This window comes from Montipora foliosa, chromosome 3, assembly GCF_036669935.1.
Source record: "Montipora foliosa isolate CH-2021 chromosome 3, ASM3666993v2, whole genome shotgun sequence".
NCBI lineage: Eukaryota > Metazoa > Cnidaria > Anthozoa > Scleractinia > Acroporidae > Montipora > Montipora foliosa.
In genome coordinates this window covers 44,402,763-44,409,774 of record NC_090871.1, presented here as the reverse complement: position 1 = coordinate 44,409,774, position 7,012 = coordinate 44,402,763, and positions in this window count along the sequence as shown.

Sequence of the window (7,012 nt, the reverse complement as noted above, 5' to 3'; positions counted from 1 at the left end):
GTTTTATTTAACATACATATTCAATATGTCACTGAGCGTTTGAATATATATTATATGTGACCATCCACGGGAAAACCAACAAAAAGGTGATGACACGGGCACGCGTGCATGACACGGCACGCTGAGCGTGACATTCAACACGCCATATGCGCATATTTAATGAGTAGCACAATAGATGTCACGGTGGCTTTTGTTGTGCACACTGAGACACTCCAAACCTTTTGTTTAGCGTGGCGTGTTGCGTGTCAGATGTGTGCCAAAACAGGCACCGTAAAATTGCAAAAGTAATGCAAACGAAATTCGTCGAAATTCGTCCTTTGTTCTCGCGAATTTTCCACGAAAGGTCATCGAATTTTCGAACGATTTTTCGTAGCGTTTAAAACGAAAAATTCACGATCTTTCTCGAAAATTCGAGATAGCGAAATTCGAAGTAGCGAATGTTGGAGGTAACCAAACGAAAATTCGAGATAACAAAATTTGAAGCAGCGAATTTTTGTGACATGAATCCCCGGCCGCCATCAACAACATCACTGAACAAGCGTATGTATGCGTAAATAAACGCGTTAAGGTTAGCGTAAATAAAGTCGTATCGAAAATAGATTCAATGATCCGACAGTTTAATGTGCTATTTCCAACGAAAAAAAAAAAATTGGCTCACACAACAAAAACTGCGATTGCTTCACGAACAAGAGTTTGTTGTAGAGCTTACACATTGTGAAATTACGGCAGAAAACAATCATCGTGGCATATTCGAACTTGGCAAATTTTTGACCAGAAAATACGTGGGAATGTTCGAGAACAGCAAATTAAGAGCAAAATTTCGCTCAATTTTTTGAGGTCATTTATCGAACAGAGCGATTTTTCGCACGAAAATTCGGAATCAATTTTCGTTCCAAGGGAATTTTCGTTTTGGCGCAGCTGTCGTGCAATTTCACTCACTCCGTGTCTTTTTACGCGGTGCTCGATTTTACTTTTGCTGACACGCTCTTTTGTTTGGTATAACACGCTCTATTGTTTACAACTTGTGGTATCAGACAAAAGAAAATTTTAATGAGGCGTGCGTTACGACACGGCACTCCCGTGTTAAAGAAAATTTCTTTTGTCTAGCGTGCTAAAATAGCATGCCCGTGTCATCACCTTTTTGTTGGTTTTCCCGTGGACGGTCACATATTATATATAATTTGATTTTATAAATTTCTACAATACACATAGTAAACAGTTGCATGTAAGCCAGCGATGATGTTTTGAAAGATCTCATGTAAAATGTAGGTCCTGTAAAATGCCAGGCCATGGCTTATTGCCGTGCCATGCAACTTTTTTTATCTTTTGCTTATTATTTATTTATTTGCTTCCTTTTTAGGAAATGCCTGTAGAGACAAAGTGCGGCGCTATTTGAGATTTAATTTTAAAAACATAAGTGATGCTGAGGAGGCCTACAACATAAATTACTTCCATGATGACCAGCTGTTTGGAATTCAGCATGAGGTGACCAGCACACCTACATCCTCTAACCAGGTGCCTTATGCTGTGCATGCATCTCCCATGTTGGCCTTTTCACCTTTGAAACATGCAGAGGAAAGAAACCTCCCTGGCTCTGTATTACATGTGGTGTCTTCGGGCTTTGTGGAGTTGACAAAGAGGCAACGTCAACAACTAATGGTGTATCTCTTCCACAAATGGCTTAAGTTAGATGTGCACCAGGAATTAAATTCCAATTACGTTTCCTTTGATTTCTTCCCGCTTCTATGTAATGCGTTAAAGGTGCTCCTTGTTAATGGAAAAAACAACATCCTTTATGATGCTGCACGCTGCTTTGGAGAGATGCGCCCTGGAGAAGATCGTCCCCGAATGCCTCTTTCCCAAATGCCTTTTGGGCTGATTTTGCATAATTTTAGGTTTTTTGCCTCAGATAATGCATCGTATTTGGAAGCACCACCGGATTACAAGTCTTGGTATCAGTCAATGTATACCTTGTTTGGAAATAAATGGGCTGCAATGCACAATGGACCGATGTGGTCTCGCATTGGCAACACTGACAAGGAAGTGGAATCAGCACCACCTGCAGACCAGGCGTCAGACATTCTGACACAGGCCTTGCAGCAAACCTTTGAGTGTGACTCTGAATTGCTTCAGGAACTAACGTTTGAAAGCAATCTAGCAGAAAATTATGGGGTCTCTTATGTTTCTCCAGTTGAGTTCAGTATTGCCAGTACCACTGAAACCACTAGTGCAACAGCAGTGCCAACAAGAAATGTTGAGGTTCCAGAAATATCTCCAGTTCCGTCCAATATTTCTAGTTCAGTTGAAACCACTAGTGCAACAGTAGTGCCAACAAGAAATATTGAGGTTTCACAGATATCTCCAGTTCAGTCCATTATTGCTAATTCTGCTGCCGTGTCCTTTGAGTCATCTTCAACTGAAGAAGCAACACCCGCTACATCATTTTCAAGGTCATCATTATGGAGCTCATTAGGGGAGTCTCAGAGGAGGGAGGATGAAGGTGCCACACTGAATGAGACAGTGTTGGCAGAAGTTCATGGCATTTGTCCCAGTAATCATGGTGCATGCAACACTGAAAGAAATCCCTTAATGGTATTGTTATAAGTAGATGCTGTTTAATATCCATACTTCCTAAACTGTTTATGAGTTGTTGTCAGCGTTTGCTAATTACAGTATGTGCATTTTGAGAGTAGAATGACGGAACCCCAGTAAACTTACGATTATGTTCTTTATTATTTATTGATGGCACTTATCTTGGGTGGGTGCCACCTAAATTGCAAATGTGTTGATAAATCTTTATTGTTGCAATTGTTTTATTTTATTGTGTGTAATATTTTAACATTGTTGACATTACTATTGAACATTGTATTTATTGTTGTTATTGTTATGCTACAAACCTCTTAAATCTCAAACCGAAAAATTATTGTGCCCAGTTAAATGGTTTTCACATGTTATTGCATTCATTTATTGTAGGCCAAGGTTAACATAGCTGGACCTTCCCCAAGAACCATTAGACGAATGGTTGAAAAGAGTAGTTATACCAAAGGCTGTGAAATTCGGGTAAAGTTAGGTTTTAGCTTTAATCTGATGTTTGGTGGGTTGGAAATGCAGGTCAGCGGTTATGATTTGAATGTAAACAGCACTAATCTCATGAAATGAAACTTTTACCTTGTCATTTACCTTTGTATGGTATGTATGGTACCTTTGTATGTTTGTATGTACATGTATGGATATTAACTTCTTGTTGTGAGCATTTGTGGCTGCTTATCAACAGAAGAATTGCAAAATAAAGTTAAAGAAGGAAATTTTGATACGGGTTCAACACTAAGAGAGGAATTCTACGTAGTAGATAAAATATGAGCGGGAGATCTGTCTGGGCGTTTACAATGGCGAGCCGATAGGCGAGCTATTGTAAACGTCCATACAGATCGGATGCAAATATTTTATCCTGCTTGTGAAATGAATACATTAAATTGAATGCAAAGTATTGTTATTTTAATCAGTAGAGATCTGTATCAAAAGTTAATGAATACTAATTAGCTGAGCAGGAGTTTGTATCAAAAGTTAATTCTACTGTTTAATAATTCAGTTGATTTGTATTGGGGTTTACAGTTGTGTACATGTCATCTGAATACTGTGCTGGGATTGGTTTGCACCCTCATGAATTATTAATGAATTTTACAAATGTAATTACCACATCTTTAAAGTAACTGGACAGTGAAAACAACAACCGAGATTTGTACCTCGGAAATATTCAAAGAAGATTTACATCTACATCTACATCCAATCTACATCTTCATGTACATGTTCCAGCACTCGGCAAAGTCCCTTATTGGCACTGTCATTCTGTTGACAAATGTTGGTGTTTTACATCCTATGGGATTTTGTGATTTTATTTCCCTTGACTCTATCTACATTTTAGGATTTGAATAATAAACTTGAAATTTTACCACATCTTTCTCGTACATCTCAGCTTTAAAGCACTTGCATTCCATCGACCCAAGTGCTCGCTGGTGGCACAAAGCTGATGGAACCGATATCCAGGTTGGACTTCGTGAATCAATGTGAAATGAATGGTCAGGGGACATTGACTTGGGTGACGGGGATCTTCAGCGGAGACATGGAGAATATGTTAAATACCTCCAGTTTGTACGTGGTATAGGGGTGAAACAGAGAAGGGCCCATGCTGTCATAAAAGCTGACCTAGAGGAGCAGTTGAGGAATGTTAGAGATGAGAAAACGTTCCTGAGTGCAGGACTTGCCAAGTCAAAGGACTGTTACGAGAGCAAGAGGAAAATGGTGAATGTTTCAGAGGATTCTCTCTTTGCTCTGGCCTGGGATGTTGAGGGCTATTGCAAATTGATTGAAAAGAATACCACAATCACGGAAGGCATCAATGACATTTTGGCAAGGATAAATGGCCCATTCCATGGAAGGGGAAATATCCAGGCTGACGTCTCCGTGCTGAAGAAAGAGCTGGAGCCATACATTAAGGGTGTAACTACCAAAAAGAGAGAAGCAGCCTCCCACTTGCTAATCTTCATGATTAGTAATGAGCTACGTAATTTCAAGCCATATGCTGTGCCAGTTCGTGTCATCAAATATAACAGTATTACAGATGCCATGCTTCGAGAACTTAAAAAAGAGTTGCTTAAGACAATGAAAGAATGTGGCATGACTACTGTTGGTATGTGCAATGTAGAATTTAATTAAAAGCTAAAGGAATTTCACTTTCCTGCAATATAGTTGCTACATGTCTTACATTGTGTTGTGTTTACAAGTACCATACCAGAAAAAAATCCACATATATCTCTCCAAAGAAGGTTTTGTGTTAGAAAGCGCACCCCTCTGGAAATTCCACTCAGTTTTGTACTTTCCATTAAAAAATAAGAGGTATTTGGAGGTCCGCACTTCTTTGCAATTTACAGTGATTTTCCATGGGGAGGGCATGGATGACTTTCTCAAATCACGTAGTACTGTATGTACTAGTTAATCCATTCAAAATACCAAAAGCTTGTCAGACACTTATTGTATTGAAAATCACTAGAGGAGCAGGTCTCAGTGCATCCAAGCATGCATGAAGCTCCAAAACAATGAGACTTGCATATCAGCTTTGATTGTTTTCATTATTTACTTGTAAGTTATACGAATTTTCTCTGTTTTATAGGTTTTGTAAGTGATGGTGAATTCAACTCATTGCGTACTCAAGGAACAAGCAGACCGGTCTCAGTCATCCAGCTGATTATGGATGCAAAAGCAGAGGCTCGATCAACATCATCAAGGCAGATAGAGTCCTACGTGAAACCAACACGAAAAGGTGATTGATCTTTTGTTGAAAAGAACTTATGTAGTATACTAATCATGTACTTCAAAAGGAACATTAGGGTTCATTTAAATTGCAAAAGGTGAAGATCATATTGAAGTGAAATATGTCTGAATAGACCAGTTTACAGTTGTCTGGCCTTTGGACCTCATCGAGGCTGGAGGTGACCTTGTTTTGATAAAGAACGCACTGTTTTTGTTGTGTTAATTAATCAAGTTCTTCTTATGTAAAAAGTTTGCATTTACATGAGAAAGCAGAGAGGTCTTTATCAAAGCTAGGTCACCTCCAGCCTCGCATGCAGTCATAGGCCAGGTAACTATGCGCACAATTGTAAAATGGCGTATTAATAATACATGTAAATTTGTGTTATACTTGCCTTTGTTGATTCAATCAAAATGCTGTGTCGCAAACATTTCCCCGTTAATTATGATCCACATCCATGGGTTCCAGGTAAAATGAAGTAATTGAGAATTTTCTCGATCCAGCAATTAACTGTTTTATTTCGAAATTATTACGAAGTATCTTTACTTCTAAATTGCAAAATGACCGCAGACACTGTAGTTTCAAGGATAAATTAAAGAAATAAATGTACAATCAGCAAGTTACGGATACAGTCAAGTGTTTAACACTACCCATGACAAACAGTAAAGGAACCCTGGGAATAAGTAAGAAGAATGCCTATAAAAATCAGGTTTCATAGCTTTGCTAAATATACATGCAAATATTTGTAAACCGACAGGAAAAACCGAGACAAAACCTGATTGTCTGAAGTCTCTGATGGCAATCTACATATTCAGAAAAAAAGTTGCAGATTACACAGCCCAAGGAGTAAACTTTAAAGAACATCTGCATGTTCCTGAAGTTGACGAGACAGGTGAGCCACAACACGAAAGGGATGATCACAACCATGTTTTGAAGAGGATTGCTACTTGCTTTAGGATGGGCCAGTTTCCAAATGTTGATTTGTCAGCTTTTGTTCAAGCCATGGACGCCCCTTACACTGGTTTAACCTACACAGCGTTAACTGGGAAGAGAAAGCAGAGCGTGTCAGATGCAGAGAAGTTGCTTTCGACAGCTGTCGCTAACTGGTGCAAAGAAAATGGGTTTCCCAAGGAAGGAAGGGTTGTGGAAATAATTGCTAACTGGCACAAGGCAAGTGATGGTAGAGGCCTTGATGAGGAAACAAGGAGAACATACAATCTTTCCATGTTGAACTTTCTTTTGGAGGACTGGATGCCATGGTACCAGGAAAATATGGACTATTCTACTTTGGATCCTAACAGGTTTGCTGAGATTTAGAAGTCAATATGTACAATAAATAGTATACAAACACCTGGTGATGACTTTTGCTGAGTACTCTAAGATGGTTTTCTTTTGGGTGACATACATGTATGGCAAAACAAGAAAGCACTTATATGTACCTGTTTGGACTTCGGAAATGTGAGGGTATGAAAAGGATGGAGAGAGTCAAGCTGTGTAAAAAACACATTTCCTTTGGGGAAATCTCCTTTGGGAGGGGTATTGGGGAGGGGCAAGGAGGTTCACCTTTGAGGTTTTAAAATAGGTGCCCAGTGATTATACCTACAAACTATAGTTTTGCTGACATGAAATTGAATAATTTACTGCGGCTGTTTGTCTATTAATCACTCACTGCAGAACAATGTCCTATTAGCCCATTCACCCCTAAAC